General features: G+C 37.4%; 1 pseudogene; it reads right to left on the bottom strand.

Moving 5' to 3' along the window:
- Positions 1-262: 262 nt before the first annotated feature.
- LOC101582415 lies at positions 263-4661 on the bottom strand (annotated as a pseudogene).
- Between the last annotated feature and the right edge of the window lie 15921 nt (positions 4662-20582).

The following is a 20582-nucleotide window of genomic DNA, read 5'->3' as shown; positions in this document are numbered from 1 at the left end:
CTTCTGGGAAATGGCTCAGAGGGGAAACAGAAACTTAGCTCTGGGAAGGTCACAGACAACAGATCAAATGCAGCAGTCTGTAGTATGAGGCCAAGCATTGGTCTCCCACAGTTCCTCTAGCCACAATTCTCCCTCCCCCCCCCCCTTTGGTCTCCAAACCATTTATTTGTCGTGATTGGAGGGAGGGGAGTCCCTTGGGGAAAGAGTACAAAATATTAGGGGACCCTGGACAGGGTGGTGCAGGTGAACTCAGAAGCGTTTCTCAAGCAAAGGTGGAGCCCTTCCAGTCCACAGTGGCCGCGTTCGACATAACAGTTCATGTGGATCCTGTCCGGACTGATGTGCAGTCACTCGCCCAGAAGGCCACGCAGCAGCTTGCTGTAGGAGCGATTGTGCGCACTGCCTGTCTTGCCTATGCTGTGCAAGCTGCAGAGCGCACGGGCTCGATGAGCCCGCGAAGGTCATGAGCTGGTCCTGAGCCTCGTGCACTGCGATGTACTGGGCCGGCTGGCCAGTGGCCCGTGCCAGCTGCTGGTGAGCTCGGAGAGGAACCCATCTGGCATGGAGGTGCGGGGCACGTTAGTGTTCAGGACAAACACTGGCGACGCGGGGACGAGAGCAGAAAACCTGGACAACACCCGTCGCGCGTCAGCGGTGGAGGAACCTGAGCTTCAGCCACAATTCTGACTTCTCTGTCTTTCATTTACTTCATTGAGAGGTGAGTTTTTTTCATAATGTGCATTAATTTGTGTCTAACTCAGCTGCCTATAATATCATGTACAAAGTGCCTTTATTCTGTCACACCCTTCCATCATAATGCTCCGGCCTTGGAGTCAGCTGAACTTAGATTTAATTCCTTAAAACCATAAGTGAAATTAGACTTTAAACTGTGGATGTTGGATATTATCATGGAAACACATCAATATTTTTTTATCTCTTATGATTCATCAATATTGTCCCGCTGTATTTTTCTACATTTCATTATATTTCCATGTAATATCTTATCCCCTGGATGGTAAAATTTCTAGTTATTTTCAAATGGCACTCTTCAGGGACAATTCTCATCTTATCCTGCCCCTGACACAAATTACTCTCTTTACGGGCTTCAAAGCTTCCACAGTTTGTTTGAGATGCAGACGATTAGGAATGACAGTTGAGACAGTCTTCTTCCCAGGAAGAAGAGAAAATGGAGGTTCTGTGAGGAAAACGGTTTGCTTGAGGTCATCGAGTAGATGGATGGGGGAAAGAAATAGATTGTATTCTTTAAGTATATTAAAGAAATTATGTTAATCAGAAGAATAAAATATTAGTTACCACATTTTAGAAGTTTTAAAAAGACTTACTAATGGTTATCCAAGATCCCTTTTGATATTTTGATCTCCTAATTTTGCTTCTGTGCATACTTGGGGGCCTTAATTATACTTTGCACTTTTCACTTTTTACCCTCTGCCTGGGAACTTCTTACCTTCTTCATCTAGTTAACTCCTACTCGTTCTGTGTCATTTTAGGTATTACTTTTTGAAAGGATGCTTTTCTAACTATCTGCATTAAGTTTTTCAATATTCTATATTTTTTCTGAGTAGCATTTACTTTAATTATAATTAATATTCCTTTTATGTTTAATATTTACTTGGACATTATACTGAAATCTCTGAAGACACAAGGGATCATATTTGTTATTATTTCTTCCATATTTCTTTTGAAGCTCTTACCTGTATTTGACCACAGGATTTTGCATGTGCTTCAGGCTCAACCACTGAGTGGCAGATCGAGGCAATGAGATAGGAACCTTAGGGACTCACAGTTGGAGTGTAGCTGGTAAGAAGGAAAATATATTTTCCCTCTTGTTTGGAAGTCCTAGGAGTGGCCTGGGTCCATATTCATGAGCACCTGGCCTGAGTGACTATAATAGGCAATGGTAAGAGAGACAAAGAGGGATGAAACAGAGATTGATGGAGAAATAAGATAGATGAATTGGATACCATAGTTTTATTATTGTTTATTTATTTTGGTGGTACTGGAGATTGAACTCAGGACCTTGCACTTGCCAGGCAAGTGCTTATTCTACTGATCTATCTCCCTAGCCCCTTGGATACTATAGTTTAAAGTATCTCAACACTGACTTTCCTTATTCCTGTTCATGGGCTGATTAAATTAGTCAAAACATTGAAATTTTAGTTTGATTTTTATTACAATAATATGGACTGGATTTGTTTTACCAGCATTCTAGTTCTCACTAATAATTCAGTGTATTAATAGCATCAAGTGCAGAGCTGTACATACTAAAATAAATGTTGACTAATGTTCAAGAGTAAACAAATTTTTTAAAGTAGGTTTGAAAAATAACAATCTCATAAGATATTTATATTGGTTTTAAATCATGATTCTGTCTCACCTAAGATTTAAAATATGCTAATATATGATAATCTTAGCAACTTATGACTCACATAGCCTTATAACAATCTTATAAAACAAAGATATTTGAAAACATGAAATTAAAGGTAATTTATTAGTGAGTTAATAGACTCAATTAAATCCTCACATGATTTTAAGTTACAGAATTTGAAAAGTAGGGGAAAATATAGCAGGATACCAAAGAGAGATCAGTCCTATAGCTCAATATCACATACAAATAAACTAGCCTTACAATGTAATTCAGGCATTTGTTTGTTACCTCTTAGAATATGAAAGTAATGGAATTTAGAACCTGTATCTAAATATCTGTTTCTAGAGGTGTGAAAGGGACATAATTTCAATGTAGTCTTTTCCAGATATTGGGTATCCTTCTGGCAAATCTCAGCACAATCTGGAGTAATACTAGATTTCAACTAGTTTTTGCTGAAAATTCTTGTCTATCCTACTTTGGAATCTTAAGGGTCAAGATCCTTCTTTTCTCTCCTTACCAGATAACTTTCACTTGGCCAATCAGATACTTTCTATTTTCAGTAAATAATACAAGATTTTTGGAAAGCTGAAAGGCATTTGTTGAAAGAAACATTGATGCTTTGACTAAGAGCTCATTGCTTCCCAAATTTTGGGATGTTATTACAGTCTATTGCACTGGAGAATTCTTTATTTCTCTCTTTTTCAACATACATTCTCTAGAAGCTTTCAATTCTATTAGCTCCTTTATATATTTTCAAGTAATTCTTTTGCATAAGCTATTCATGTGTTCTCTGGTTGCTAAGACAAAATACCCAACACCCAAATTAAAGGGAGAAATGTTTATTTATCTAATAGTTTGTAGAGGTTTCAGTCCCTAATGAAATGGCTCCAAGGAAGCATGGCATGTCAGACAGACATTGCAGAGGAGAAGCAGCCCATAGTGGGCAGAAGTGAGCAAAGCAACAAGGGATGACCATAGCTCTTTCTATCCTTTATCCAAGCTACTTAAAGTGGGTACCACTTTCACCCATAATCTTAGTGGCCTTGAACCTAGCATTGCACTATGAATCCATCCCAGCATCACACACTGTAGATCCAGCCACCTGTCAAAAAGTCCCACATATGACTGTATGAGGTTTGTGTATACATCTAAACATAAGCTGTAACATTCTGCCTGTGTCCTATGTAAAAGACATCCCTTTATGAGGCAGCATGGCATGTCAGACATCCTTCTATGCAAACAATGTTTAGTCCATCTTTAAAAGTTTTCAGGGTGCTAAATTTTCTTTCATTTTTTTCTTTTTTGTAGTACTGGGGATCAAACTCAGGACCTTGTGCTTGCCAGGCAGACACTTATGCCACTGAGCAGTATCCCCAGTCCTAAATTTTCAATATTGCTGAAAAGTCCCAATCCAAAGTCTATTCTGAGATTTAAGACAAAGTCTTAGCTGCAAACTTCTGTAAAAATGACAAGAAACCTAAACACTTCTAGTGTTCATTGGCACAAGACAGACATTTCCATTCCAAAAGTCACAAACAGGAATAGCAAGGAGTGGGAAAAAAGCTTGACCAAGATTCCGCAAGGCAAACACAAAACCCTACAGTTCCACCACCAGCATCTTCAACAATCTGTGGCAAACTGTGGACTCCAAACGACTTGGGTGACTCTACCCCAACAGTATTGCAAGTAGTTGTAGCTCTCATGACTTCTTTCCTTGGCTGCATTTTCTAACACCTCACAGCAGTCCTTAGAGAACCCGTATTCCTGACTTCTTGGGTCTCCACTGTGGCTTCACACTCTCAGCTTCACATCCTGCCTTCTCAGAGGTACACTACCTAACCTCTCATGTCTTCTTCTGAAATCTGCATAGTATCCTTCCAGGCCCCAAAACTTTTACAGGCTGAATATACCTAAAACAATCACCATGTGGATAATGGCAAGGCCTATTGTCAACTAGAGAAGTAGCTGGCAGTAGACCTTGGTTTTAGCTGTCCAACACCTATAAAACAAATGATGAAGAACTTCTTCCCTGGACTGCTAATGTTCTGGAATGTGGTGCTCTGGGACTGTCTTCTCAAAGCAAAGCCTTTTATTTTAGCAATTTTGAGGTTGAAAAAGGTAGAGTACTGCTGCTTTTTTGCATTACTCTCAGGACATCTCTTATATCCTCCTGTTCTTTCTCAGCAATCAAGTTCTCCTCTACTAAATCCTTGCATTTAACATCTTTACTAGAACTTTGCTTCTGGTCAAACTCAAAATGTTTTATATCACTCATCTAGGATCCTTACTCTTGATTTCCAACATAAAGTTGGACCAAAAATAGTCATGCCACTGCTTCAACATTAGGCTGCCTTGCAATTTCTTCTGTCACATGAATTAATCTTCTACACATAATCTCCATCTCAGGCAATCTCTAGAATTGAGAAAAATTCATGCAAACTTTCTGGCAAGGTATTACACACATTTTCTGGAGTCCAACAGCCAATAGTAATTCTTCCCAGAACAAACCTCCTGAACTTTGTCTTTACCAATGGTATTTCTATCAGCATTTTGGCCTTCTGAGCTTTGACCAGAATCTCCCAGTAAGTACAGCTTTAGGTATTCCTACCCTAGTTTTTTCGTATGGTATTTCCAAACATTCCTTAACATCTCCCCATCCTAAAAGGCAGACCCAAAGGTTACTAAATCACAAGCTCAAGAAAATCATAGCAACAATCTCACTTTACTGTTATCACTTCTGTGCTAGTAATTTTTCTCCCCAATGTGACAAAATACCTATCACAGTTAAAGTAATAAATATTTACTTAATTCACAATTTGTAGAGGTTACAGTCATAATTGTCTGACTGCAAGGACATATGGCATGACAGACAGGCATTGCAGAAGAGAAATATTTCATTGTTGTCAGAAAGAAGCAAAGCAAAATGGGATGACCTCAGCTCTTTTTATTCTTTCTGCAGGCTACTTGTTGTTAGAATTTCCCACACTAAAACCTAGGGGCCTCAAACCTTGCATTGCACCATGAGTCAATTCCAATTTCATACACTCTAGACCCAGCCATCTCTTAAAAGGTAACACCTATGACTGCATGAGGTTTTGTTGGGAGCACCTAGTCATAGGCCATAACATTCATCAACCAGATGAAGAATAATACAATTATTCAAGAATGCTTAATAATACAATTACCTACTCCAGAAGGAATTCTTTTTTTAATTTTAGTTTTAATACATACTTTTAGTATGTAATGATTACATTAATCATTAATATATATATATATATATACATATATATATATATATATATATAACATACCTTGATTCTAATAACTTTATTAGGAATTACACGATATTATTTTTAAGATTAATATGAAATTTGGCCCATAATCATTTCTAGACCTACTGAGTAGCATGGTTCTTTTTTGTTGTTGTTGTTTGTTTGTTTTGTATTTTAGGAAAGAGTCCACAGAGTATTCAGGGTCTCAATACTAGATTGGACTCATACTGATCTGCTTGACAGCCTCCCAAGAGCTGGGATTGCAGGCGTGCCACCACATCCAGTCTCAATTGCTGTCTCAGTAAGCCCCAGGGGCAGGGCTGGCATCACAGGCCAGGGGATTGAAGCCCCAGCCCTTTCGCCTGCTTGCAGGAGTAGCATGGTTCTTAACGTGTAGTAATATCACTATACCCTCACTGGATGAATATACAAAATGGAAGTAGAACTGAAATTGCTAAAGTATAGTGAAGCCTCATAAAGTTTTGCCTTTTCTGAAACAAGTATCACATCTTGACATAGTTCATGTGAACACTGACCTGAACATCTATTTAAACTAAAATCTTCAGTATAAAAACTTAATTTCTTATAAAATCTCAGTACTATTATTATACATAAGGACTTATCTTTTCCTTTGAGTTGTAGCCACAAGAATTAATTAATCCAGACTTCCCACATGGCTTTAAAAAAGCTTCTCCATCAGATTGGCAAGGCCCCCCAGTCAACAGGCTTCATTCTGTTCTTGACTCACCCATACATTTTTCATGACAAGCTTTCCACACATATTCTACAAGTTGGAAGAGCTGTGTAAGTTGATCAGTTTGGCACAAGAATACTGCCCACAGACTTAGAGCCAAAGCCATTTCTATTCATAATTAATACACTGTAATTGTTTGGCCATTTGATATAGTAGTTAACATTTATAATTTTTCATTGCCCAGGGTCTGGCTCTCTGGACCTCTTGGCAGCAGCATCCTGACTGCAGTTGTCATGTTAACTCTGTCCTTCCTCTCACTTAGCGTTGATCCTATTGGTGAAGCTGAGCCTACTCCACAGTAAGCTGATTAGCACATTCAATTTCCAGGGCCACAGGTACAGTTTTAGGGCAGAGGAACCAAGAAGGGCCAATTAGTCATGAGCAGACATTTAATGAGGACTTCTCAGGAAGAAACTTCCATGCAGTTTCATGAGAGATATAGGGACTAATTTTCTTTTCACTCACAGGAAGAGAACAAAGCAGTTTTTAGCTCTCAGAGCTGCTGGTGGCAATTTTATGATAGCCTAAGATGAAATAACCACTGTGAAAGGTAGGAAGAAATCTAGAGATTAATTGGGTCTTCGTAACATTGTTGATACTCTTGATCCTGATGAACCTTTAGTTCTTACAGTCACTTGTGTCATTAGCTCTATTGTTTAATCTTACGTGAATGAGATTTTCTTTTCATTTATAACCAAAAGCTTTCTAGTGAATCATCTCCCTGGCTGAAACTTAGATTGAATTGAATTCTTTGTCACGGGGCACGCATATTCTACACCTGTAATCACCATGGAGTCTTTCTTTTCTGTCACTCAATACTCTCTGTTTTAAATCACTGAAGTAACTGTGCTTGGCAGTAAAGGATGACCATTAGTGGCTTAAGTATTGTCAAAAGCACTTTCAGCTCCAAGTGACAGAAAATCAAACAAATTAACCTAAACCAAATGGAAACTTATTATTTATATCATTGCAAAATTTAAGAAAACCTTGACTGGGAGATTCAAACGATATTGGCAGGTCACACTTTTATCCTTTGCTTTCTGCCATGTTGTTTTATTTATTTTTTTTTTAATTTAATGTAAGTGGCTCAGTGGTCATCAGCAGCCATAGGCCTATGTCATTCTACCTTCACGTTCAGCAAGAAAGAAAATAATTTTCTCTTTTACTAATTTGGAAAAAAAGTCTTAGCTCTGATGTCTATGACCAATACCGCATTACTTCCTGTCTATGAATCATCCTGGTAAAAAGTCTATGACTGACGCGGCTGCAGGCACAAGTCTATTCAGATAGTGGGGAATGGAAGCAGAATATCAGTAATGGAGGTGTTTCTGCCTGACATTCTTCCACCGCGATTAGGAAAATGGCTACTTTCCTGGGGAAAAACTGAAGATCTTGGGCCAAAATAGGTTGGAATAGATTAAAGTACAAGTGCCTCATGCACTGTATAGGCTAAAGCCAAATTACAGGCACTTGAGATTTATAATCTGAATCATACCTCATATACATACACGGTAGTAAAGTTAGCTGAGAACCTCAAGTCTTGACCTGCTTAGAAGTAAGGAGTGCTGTTTATTTTTGTTTATCTATTTTTATTTTTGTATTTTTTAGGGAAGGATCTACAGGGTACTCAGGGTCTCAATAGTAGATCAAACTCTTGTGATCCACCTGTTTACAGCCTCCCAAGAGCTGGATTACAGGTGGGTGCCACCACGCCCAGTCTCAATCACTATCTCAGTGTGCCCTGAGGTGGGGCTGGCATGGCAGGCCTAGGGATTGAACTACCTGCCCCTGCACCTGCTTGCAGGCACTTTGATCCACTGAGCTATTTGGCCAGCCCTAAAGAGTACTGTTTAAAGGTTATACAACATGTTAGTTACAGTCAATACTAGAATTCAGGACTTTTATACCTCAAAAATTTTTGTTATATTTTATTTTTATTATGCTTCCAACACTATAAGAACATGGGTCTACAATCACAGAAAATTAAATTTCATTATTTTTCTTTATTAAATGGAGATAAACTATTAAGATGTTTTAAGTAACATGCTCAATGACATTAATATATCATACACAGTCTGGAGCAAAGGAGATCTTCCTATGATTATCATTGAACCTTTTCCTTAAGAAAGTTGTCTTTTATTTATATATAGTAGATCATAAGTAGAGTACTTCCCTTGTTTCATGGAGGACAGAGTCATATTTTTCAATTACATTCAACCATGACATCTTCATCGTACTCTCAAAAAATTTTTAAGACAGTTGAAATTAGCAGGCATAAAACCTGTAAGATTCAGGGCCAATATTATCTAAGAGGATAAGGCTGGCAGCTCTCAAAACCAATAGCTGGATTAGGGAATCAAAGCTTAACCACACAATACTGGGTTGTCTTTCTGGGACTAACTGTATATATGTATCACCTCTAATACTTAGCACATATGTTGTTCAAACTTCCTTGTTTTGGTATCTTTTCAGATAGAATGAAAGTAACTTTCCATTTTCCTATATTGAATTATTGGGACAATTTAAGACATAGCTATGAAAACTTTGAGTGAACTGTAAAGCACTACAAAAGTTCAAGATAAACAATTATGTATTGCATGTACATTAGTGAACCTCATATCTAATAAAATTTCCTTTGTGTTGCTATGCCTTATCCCATTTTTGATACATTTGTACCTCTTGGCTAAATACTGCATTGGCTAAACAATATAAAATTGCCATTTGGCTCTCTACATAAGATTCACTTAATGCAAAGTATAAATACTCTCTAGTGTTTCTCTTTTTTGGAGAAACAAAGCACTTCTTCCCTCTTTCCTGTATGTGAGATGAATTGCTTCAGCAAAGAAATCTGATTTCTTCCCATTGCTTCTTTGCACATACTTCCTATGCTGAAAATTATTTCTTTTTTCCAGTATTTCATCAAGTTGGTTGAAAATTAAATTAAATGAGATCTTTGAAAACTGCTGATGCAAAAATTATCTCCCATGTCAATAATATGGCAATGTTTCTATTTGAGACCAGGCAGCTGAACTTTGTAGGCTCCTGTGATTTCATATCCAGTCAGGAAGAAAACTTATTTTAGCTTTTCCATAGAAACAGAAAACATTTCTAACTGCCTTCCTTGCTATTCCCAGGTCATTCAGTTGTGTATAAGACTTAGAAAAATGGGTGTAGTAGTAGAATGCTCCTTTCCAGGTGAATTCTGAGGCTTAATTTTGACAAGAATTTCAAAGATTGATATCAATTTTATTTTTTTTTATGACAAGGTCTTGTTTTCAATTTTCTAATGTTTGTTGTGAGAAGTAAAGGAAGCAACAAATTTTCAATGATATTTTCTGTGTGCTCTATAGAAACTATTATCACATTCCTGAAAATCATATTTTCACCTCCAAAGGTGTATTTCCATGGTTTGTTTGGTGGTATAGCAGTTGTTGTGTGTGATTCACACTTTCAAAATAAGTCGTGTCACCCTTTCCTCATATATCTTTTCTCTCCTAAAAGTTTTCACCTGAAACTATCTCTTTTAAGGGAATGTTTTCTGTCTTTTATGGTGTTAAACATGAATGCTAAAGGAAAAACATTAGGAAGGGGAAGTAATGCCTGAAATTTTGTGAGACTGCAGATACAGAATCTGTCCCTGTGTCCTCTTTTGCTTTATATTTCGACTCAGTGAAGATTCAACAAGCCACTATGCCAGGTACAGACAATGAGAAATTTTGAGGGCCAATGAACAGAAAAAATTTCATAATGGACTCTTGAAAAGAAATGTATGGTAACAAGTATAGGAGGCCGGGATGCACAGTAGGAACTTCCAGAGATCAACAAGCTTGAAATTCAATACTCTAAGACTTTCTTGTCTAGGGGCCTATATGGAGAAAGGATTGTGTCTCCCTGTGGTCTTTGATTTACACGCACAGTTAGGATAACAAGCATGTAATTTTATTGGATTTAAGGCTTGGTCACACTTATTTTCAGTGCCGAATATTGCGTTTCTGTTTTAGAAACTAAGAAAATAAAATTAAAGAAGAGAAAGAAAACTACCAAAGGTATTGGAAGATTATATTGATTATGAAAATGAAATATTGGAAGCTATTATTTTCATTTATAAATAACTTGCTTCAAAGTTAAGTAGGTATTAAGTAGTTATTATCCCACTTCTTACAACCTGAAAGAAGGTGAGTGTGGAACCTCCAGCCAGATGTATTGCTTCAATTTTTTAAAATTTGAGGGCCAGCCAGATAGCTCAGTGGATTAAAGCACCTGCTTAGGCAGACTTAGGGACCATGGTTTGATCCCCAGTGTGCTGTGCTGGCTCTGCCCTCAGGTGCTGTGTGACTGTGACAGAGTGGGAGTGGTGGGGCATGCCTATAATCCCAGTGCTTGGAAGACTGAAAAGAGGAGGATCACTAGGAGTCTAATCTGCGTAGGAAAATCTTGTACTAAAATATATTTAATAATTAAAAATAATAAAATTCTATTAATATATCTTTGCAGTGCATAATGATTGCATTTATAGTAAATTGATACATAAACATAAAACATACTAACTCTCAGGCCTGCTGTGCAGGCCCCGCCCCCAGGCCGTGCAGAAAGGCAATTGAGCCTGGGCCTGGTGACACGTGCCTGTAATACCAGCACTTGGGAAGCTGATAAACAGGAGGATCACTACTAGTCTGATCTGTGTAGCGAGACTCTGTAGATCTTGTACTAAATGCATGAAAAAGTTTAAAATAAAATAAAACATATCAGCTCTTTTTCCTGCTTCTTTCTACTTTTATTTTTCCAGCATCAGCTTTACTTACCCATCTTAGAAGTCCTTATAAAGTTTATTATCATACTTAAAACAACCAGACAAATAGGGCAAAAAATTATAAAACTCATAAGATATTGGTATCAAATGAAGATATGCTTCAAGACACATTGTCCAAGTGGATTACAACAAATTTTCCCCCATAGTCCATCTAGTGTTCCACGCTTTATGCACATACTGAGTTTTGCACTGAAGAGAAGCCATGCTATATTTAAATTTCAGCATCCGATGGACTCTAGTGCATCCATCTTCCTACAAGTGACTTAAGTTCTCTTTCTCTGTGGCACAGTGGTGCTCTGTTGTATGTAAATTCCACATTCTCTTTCTCAGTTCCTCTGTTGATGGACATACAGGGTGTTTCCAAGATTCAGCTGTTTGGAATTGTGCTGTAACGCGTACACTTCCATCATGGTGGCATGATGTCTTGAGCGCTCTTGGGAAAACACCTAGCAGGAAAGTACCTGCGTCCAGTGTAATTTCTGCTTTTAAGGTTTTGAGGAACCTCTACACGGATTGCCATAGTGCTTGTATCAGTTTACACTCTTAACTCTTATCAACAATGGAGAAGGGTTTCATTTTCCCCAGCGGTCTCATCAGAACTTGTTATTGGTTGATTTCTTGAAGATGGCCATTTTTTTTTTTTTTTGAGTGAGTTGGAAAAGCTTGGCTATGTAAGTAATAATGCCAAGAATCAACAAATAGTGTCACATCAAATTAAAAAGCAAAAGAAATAAAAAAGGAAACCTCCAGCAAAATGAAGAGACAACTTACAAAATGAAAAAACATTGCCAGCTACTGCATAAAGGACTGATATCTACGCTGTATAAAGCCTTGCAAAAAAAAGAAAAGAAATTAGAACATAGAAGAAAATGAATGAAAGAGATAACTGAATCTTGTTCTGATTTATTCTCCTTATTCTCCACTAAATGTGATTTTTCAGCCTCTAGACATGGAAAAAGATAGTGTCTCCATTTCACTCCTCTGAAAATTAAAGTATTCTGGTTGGATTTTTCCTACTTAGAACCAGTGATCATTGTTTGTACAACAAATGATGAGGAAATCATGGACATTTACTACATTTTACTACACAACCCAAGGGAGCTCTATGTGGGAGAGAGCCAGGCTAGACCGAGGAAATGTTACTGTGGCCACGTCAAATTTTATTTTATCTTTGTCTTACTTTGTTTTGATTTGCAAGAGAAGCTGAAAATTTGAAATTTCAAGTAAGTTGGCTGATTATTTAATGTTATAACTTAGCTGAAGATGTCTAACTATGAGGTATATCACACATAGTTGAGGGCTAAATACAGTGCACAGGTCACCTCTTATGAAGGTCTTTTTCCATATGTAATCACCCAGCTATATAATTTATTCTTCCAACACCCATAATTTCTCTTGAATGATTCTTAATTCTGCTTTGACATTTATCAAAAGTTGTTTGTTGTACTTACAAGAACAAACTATGCTTTCAAATTAACTTTGAACACACAGAATTTAGTGATAGTTTCTCCCTGTGTCTAGTGGAAAAGATTACAGGTTTTTCCTGAAGGGTTGTTTAATATGTTAAATAAGTTAATGTATAGCCGTCCCTGGAGATTCAGTAAGTGGAAAACATTGTTCACTATACATCTCTGAATTGTAACAAAAACAGAGTAAATTTTTTTTCCGAGTAAATGTTTAAGTATAAAAATATTAGAAAAACAAACTTTCGCATTTTTCCCACTCAAAGGATTCCTTTCCACTGTGAACACACTTGGCCCATCATCCTTGCCATTTTTTGAAGCAGTTCTAGAAGTTCCCCTTTGTTAGTGCAGTTAGTTGTGCTATTGTGGCTGCCTCAGTGCCCTGAACTGATTCAAAATGCTTGCATTATGTAGTCATTTTGACTCCTGTAAGGAGTCGGAAGGTGCCTGGTGCCACAACTAGTGAATACTGCGAATAAAGACACTGGGCAATTTTGTAAAAACTCTTCCTTCCTTTCTTCCTTCCTTCTTTCCTTCCTTTCCATGCCTGGTTTCGGCCAGCATGGCACGCCTTGGGTTCTGGGGCCTGCATGGCATGAGGTACCAGGAATCGAACTCGGTGCCTTGCGTTTGCCAGGCAGGTGCTTATGCTGCTGAGCTATCACCTGATCCTCAGAGTAATTTGATTCAAAGCCTGCCTTTCCACTGGCTGGAATTTAGCAGCTGCCTTCACTGTGCTTTTGATCATAACTGACGAAGAAACCTTGAAAGTGGAGGTCTAGGGCTGCTTCAGAAAGTGGCAAAAGAGAACTAATTTAGCATTGGCCAGATAGCTCAGCAGATTAAAGTGCCTGCTTAGGCAGGCGTAGGGACAGGTTCGATATCCAGTTTGCTGTGCCAGCCCTGTGCCTGGGGCGTGCTGAGATGGCGACTGAGACTGGGCGTGGTGGCGCATGCCTGTAATCCCAGAGTTTGGGAGGTTGAAAACAGAAGGATCATTATGAATCCAATCTGTGTAGCAACACCCTGTAGACCCTGTACTAAATGCATTTAAAAAAAAGAACTAATTCAGAAAGTGGCAATAATTATGATATATATGTTTGAAGCAAGGGGAAATACTTTGAGATCAATAACAATGTGTCTTTTACTGTAATAAATGTGTGCTTTTAAAATTTAAATATATACCATATTTTTTCATCAGTTCACATATGTTGGAATGCCCAGTACCTCTCTCCAATGATGATGACACAGAAGATGCTTTCAAAATATTAGCAGTTTGACCAATACGTGGATGGGTTTGTGGCAACATGCCCGCTAAAGGATCTTTCTCACTCTGTCCCACTCTGGCTTGACCTGAAATTAGCAGGATAAGATTGAGAAGAGTTAGATTTTAATGTAAGCACTTGATAGCATGTGGAAGCTTAATTCTTGAGATAATTATGCCATACAAATTTTTACAATAAATAAAATATTTCTAAATAGCTTCATAATTTTTTAAACAGCTAATCCACAAATCCCACCTGTGCTTTCCGGTAGCAAAATTGGAAAGCAGGAGCATTTTCCTAGTGGCATATAGGCTATTAATGCACAGCATTTGTACAAGTACTGCTCCTTTCTCAGGCTCCTTAAGTCACTCATTCTTGGGGACGCACAGTGGTAAGACTTAAGAACATTACAACACGTTCCTGTATGAATCTAAGGCTTACATGGCTAAAGTAATGAGGGTAAACCTGAGAAATTACCCTCCCCTAGGGGTAATATAACCGATGAGTAAAAAAGTGCCCTTTTCGCGATGAAATAAACTTCTAAACATTGATATAATAGACTTAAATATTAAGAAATATAGGTGGGTTTGTAGCTTTTTCAGTCATTTTTTAAATTGCTTGAATTGACTGAGGTAAGGAATAGTATGGAAAAATCCACTGTATTTCTCCTCTAACCATTTTCTGCACATGTTCACTCATTTCAGAGTAGGTAGCTGCTAATGGTGCTGTTGCCTTGTAGCTTAGACCTCTACCATCCTGAGTTTTTGGAAATGACATATGATGAACTGACGGAAAGACTGGATGGGTCAAAAGATTGGGTAAAATAATGGATAAACAATTAGGTATAGTGCCTAGATAAAAATAAATTGCCTTCCAGAAGGCAAGAGATATTAAAAAAATCTACTAAGTACAATTAATTGTGTTTCCTCTGTCAGTTATTAGGTATATCCACATATATAGAATATGTAGTGTGCAATTTCATGTATTAAATCAAGTTTAATTTCACAGTGTCATCATAAAGTATGGGACAGATTATTATTATTTATTTTTAAATGGGGGTTTTTAGACCCACAATCTGGAAGATTTGTACAGTGCAAATACCTTACATATCAAATGCCTGATATGTGCAAAGTGCAATCATGTGACACAGGATAGTGATTTGGTAAATGATGGACCGTAATAGCAATGGTCTTAAGTGATCATATTGGAGCTAAAAAAATACCTTATTATTAGTTGTAGTGACAGCCTTCCTATCATCATAGTACAAAACACTGTAGTCCTCATGTTTCTGTTGTGATTCTTTTGTAAGCAAACCTACTGTATACTCAGTCATATAAAAGCACAGGACATACAACTATCCAGAATATATAATATTTGGTAATGGTGATGTACAATTTTGTGATAGGCTTATTTTCATCATCATCATCATCATCATCATCATCATCATCATCATCAATCATCATCATTATTTTCGGAACTGGGGATTGAACTCAGGCCCTTGCTTTTGCCAGGCAAGCACTTATTCTATTGAGCTATCTCCTCAGCCCCATTCATCATTATTTTTAAATGTATTATTTGATTTTAAGTTTGCTATGAAATAGTATATCTTGTTATATTCTCAAGAGTTTCATATATCTTGCCCTTCTTTCTTTGGATAATATTAAAAAACACACTTTGTGATTGCACTGTGTTGTCTAGCTTGATAGAAATGTGCTCTACTGGGTTTACAACAAAAAAATCACTTAACACATTTCTCCAAACATGTCTGGTAGTTAAATGTTGTATACTATATATAACTTTCTGTCCACATATTTGAGTGACATATTAAGACATTCATAATAGATGTGTAGTATGCACTTGTATATGTGCAAGATTATGTGTGTGATTATGTGTGTTAAGAATTTAATCCACTTTTGTGTTCATGGTTCTCTGTGAAGAGAAAATAGCAAGTTTACAAAAACTTTCTATTTGCATTTTATTGAAAAATTCAAAACATTCTTTATTGAATTCTGTAGTTGAGATATTAAGACTGAAATGTAAACATGTTATTTCAAGTCTGAATTTATTATCATTGACAATTTATTTCATGAAAATTTAAAACACACCCTTTATTCTAATTACATACTACTGATTAGAAACTAGGGTTAAATAACATTCTCTTTGCTTTTATATAGAAGATCTTCTTTATTTCAGAATTTCATAATGAGTCCAACATAATGCTACCAGAAAAGCAAAGCTGCTAAGATGGATATGGGGTACACTGGGCTAAAGCAAGCACAAAGGTTAGGTGGGCAGTCCAACAGGCCTCTGTAACACAGCAGGAATTGACATCACCACAGGTCCATCGGGCTACCAGTTGGGAAGTCAAGTTGCATGTGGATGAGGACAAGGACAAGCTAAGGACCACATATTGCTGGAACCACATAAAAGTGTCTAGGTCTAGCTGGAACCCATGAGAACAACTGGAATCCTCAAAGCAATGACTGTCACCACCTTCAATTTTGATTGCTTAGATGAGAGGAGGCTACATCCTTCCTGAGGAACTTCTCCTTCTTATGGCCCCTGAATTTGTGGTCAAAGGAGATCCACTAGGGGGAGCTATGGAGCAGGATTCTGGTCAGCGCCAAAAGCTAAGCCAGTGCTCCTCAGCGGTGATTCCTCTGAGTGGCTATGGTACCCAGAGCCCAGGAATTGTCAACACACACACACACACACACACACACACACACACACTCACACAGGCGTGAGGGAGGGATAGTCGAAGGGAGAGAGAGAGGGAGGGAGGGAGGGAGGGGGGAGAGAGAGAGAGAGAGAAAGAGAGAGAGAGAGAGAGAGAGAGAGAGAGAGAGAGATTTATTGCTTTACTTTCATCTTCCAAACATCTTGTATAATATCACTTGCACACAGTGGTATTTTGGACACATAGAAGGAAAGGAATTTTGGAGAAAGTAAATTAAACCTAGCTTTACTGACATAATAAATAGTTACAAGAAGTGGTACCGGAGAAATGAAATTGAATAAAATCTATTTAAAATGCAGATCAATATTTCATTGATTTTAAGCATGAAAAAATATGATTGAGACTTTATCTTGAAAAGTAAAACTAGAATTTATAAAAATGAATATGATCTATCTAATTTAATGGAATTTAAGTTTTAATCTCACAAGTACGATCATTTGTTAAAATGTTGAAAAGTTTTTCAAATGTTGGTGTCATTTTTCTCATATAATTTTCCAACAACAGTATAGAACCACAAGATGTTACTCTCTGCTTTCATTTAACACTTAGATCATACTTTGCGGGCATCCACAAGTTTTCTTATATTTCCTCCATCAATCCTCTTAATATTTTGGGGTTCTGAACATTCTTATTTTAATGAGTTATAGTGTATCTGGCTGAAATAATTGTCAGTTTTTTAAAAAAATACTGATGGACACATTGTCAATGTATTTGCCTATAATTGATTAATTTTGCCTTTGCATCTTCAGTGACTTCGAATACCTTGATTCTTGTTCAAAATTTGTAACTGCTTACTATACTTTATTAGGATGACCTACAAAGAGGCTTCTAACACTTATGTATAAAATAACAAGGTGGGAAAAATAATTGGCTCAGTTAATTTTGTAAAAGTTTGTAAGTGAATACATATAATGATTATTTTACTCTTACATAATAGCCCTACAGCCTGGAATCAGAAAGTTCTCTGCAAATGAACATTTTCTGAAACTTCTCAGTATGCATGAAAATATATTTCCAATAAGTTTCCAAGGAAAACAATGTGATTGTTTCCTGCATTTGCAGTGCATTTTAAGTAAAATTCCTCAGGATGAGAAAAATTTGCAACGATATTTTCCTTAACTTACTCACATTAGTGTAACCCTTTCCTATTTCTTTTATTTTCCAGTAATGGAAAAACCTATTTACTCAGTCAAAGATTTAATATTATGGACTGTATAATGACTTACTTCATTCATTCAGTTTCTTAAATAGCCTACAAATTTGTTCATCTGTAATATCTATAATTTAATCCACCATATAGTTATTAAAAAGAAATTTTTTATCATTATACTACTTATCTTAAAAATAGCAAGGTAATTATTATACATAAACTTTTTGTTTTCTAAAGCATTATGCATTTTTATTTTCTGGAAATGATGTAAATTTATGGCATTTCAAGTAGATACCCAATCTATTAACATTTAACTGGCATCATACTTGGAGATTTTAAAGGCCTTTTGACTTGCAACTGTCAGGCTTTAATCTAAGAGGAAAAAAGAGGTTTTGGCTATAGTTTGCATCTTGAATATCCCCAAAGGTCTAAATATTGAAAAAAAAAATGTCCCCTGCAGTGGTGACGTTGGGAATAGCCAGGGACAGTGAGGGGTTTTCAGATATTGGAGGTTGCCCTTTGTATTAGTGATTTCCCCAGTTGTGGGACAAAACACATCACAGTTCTGCTCAAAGGAGGAGAGGATTATGTTGGCCCACTATATTCAGGTGATTCAGTCAGTGATTGATTGGTTCTGAGGAGAAAATGCTATAGTGCAAAGGCCTGGCAAAGGAGAACTGCTCTCCCTGTGGCAACAGAAGGCTAAGACTAAGGGGAGCATCAAGGGACACAAGGAGGCCCTCCAAGTCACAGCCCTAGTGAGCTGCCAGTTCCAGCCAGGCCCCAACTCCTACTGGCACATTCAACCATGAACTCATGAGTGGGTTAATCTGTTGGGGAACACAGTGTCCCAGGATTCCATCACCTTCCAAATACATTTATGACCTGTTTCAGTTATTCTTTTCTTGTTACTGGGACAAAATACCCAACACCCAAAATTAAGGAAGGAAAGGTTTATTTAGCTCACAGTTGAAGTTTCAGTCCATACTCAGCTGGCTCCAAGGCAGAGTGGCACATGGCAGAGAGCAGCTGCTCATGGTGGTGGCAAGGGGCAAAGAGCAAAGAAAAGGGCTGCAGCTCAGACAGCAGGCAAGGCTCTCTCCCCTCCTCACACTGTAATGCAAATTACCTGCCTGCCGCAGGGTGGGTGCAGTACCCACACCCACAATAATCAATCACAAACTTCAGAAGCTGCCCCATGACTACATGGGACTTTAGGGGGACACCTAGACATAAATTATAACATGACCACAGAAAACTTTGGGGAGGGGACACATTTAGACCTAAACCATAACGCCCTTGAAGGGGCAGTAGGACCCCATGCTTTTTTTCTTTATCCTTTTTGCTTTGTAGACAGGAGGTTAGTGGTTGTGATCAGCTACACATTCCTGACATGGGTGTTGTCTCTCCATAGTCCTGGAAAGTGAAGGGGCCAAGTGCTCAGACACTGAAACCTCTAAGTTTTTGAGCTGAAATAAACCTTTTAGTTTTAGAAGTTATTTCTAGAATTTGTAACAGTAGCGGAAAGCTGATGGACTCAGTTTCTTTAAGAACTCTGAAGTATAAAATACAAAAATATCAAGAGAAGTTTGTAAGGATGAGATACATTTATACTTCAAGGTACAAGACAAAACAAAATAATATGATCACTTTCTGAAAGATATCCTGTGTTTTTTGAGACAGTTTCACTATGTATTCCAGGTAAAAGGATCCCATGAACTGATTTCTCAGTCAGGTACGGAGAAGCAGGAGGTCTGAGTCATGCTGATAGGAGGCTGGAAGGACGAGACCACACTTTCAGACTACGTGTGAGCCGAGGCACCCGTGAGGCTGAGGCACACAGAGCTGAGCCCAGGATGAGGGTTGCAGTCCCTTGCTCTGCCTCTGAAGGTTTAGGCCGCACCGTGGAGTGTAGAAGAAGGAGGGGGGAGATGGCTTGGAGATACAACTGAATATTTGTCCCAGTGTGATTGAGCTTTAAACAAGGTGATCAATACGTTTGAATTAAACAGTTATATTTTAGTAATCCATTCAAATGTTAACTCATGAGCTATATTTCCAGTTACTGAAAAATAATGTCCTACAATTACCAATGTTGACTTTAAATTTCACTGACATGACAGGTTGATTTGACTTGTTAGTCTTCTAGGAATATATGCAGGATAAATTAAGCTCATAGCAGTGAGCAAAGATTTGTGTATACAATGGAAATATAGCTTTTCCTTTAATAATAAAAAGTTCAAAGTAACCCAAATGGCCATTAATGGGTATTTGTGAAAACGAATTGTGGTACAACCACACATTGTAGTAATAGGCAGCTGTCAAAATTAATGCTCAGAAATTTGCATTTTGATGGACTTTATTAAGATTTAACTGAGATAATTTAGCCAGTTAAAATGAGAATGTGAAAGCTTGCTGACAAATTCCTAAGGTGTTCAATATTTCTTGTTTTTATCATAAAGTGAATTGTTGCTATCAAGTAGTGAATCAGAATTTTCACATGTGAAGTTTTCATCCCATTTAGGTTATCCACTCAGTCCACTCACGTAAACATCTTTCAAATGTATACTGCATTGAACAGTATTTATTTTCTTTCTTTTCTTTTCTTTTCTTTCTTTCTTTCTTTCTTTCTTTCTTTCTTTCTTTCTTTCTTTCTTTCCTTCCTTCCTTCCTTCCTTCCTTCCTTCCTTTCTTTCTTTCTTTCTTTCTTTCTTTCTTTCTTTCTTTCTTTCTTTCTTTCTT

This window comes from Octodon degus, unplaced genomic scaffold (assembly GCF_000260255.1).
Source record: "Octodon degus isolate 3935 unplaced genomic scaffold, OctDeg1.0 scaffold00030, whole genome shotgun sequence".
NCBI lineage: Eukaryota > Metazoa > Chordata > Mammalia > Rodentia > Octodontidae > Octodon > Octodon degus.
Note: the sequence above shows the minus strand (reverse complement) of the source record. Positions and strands in the feature narration are given on the sequence as shown.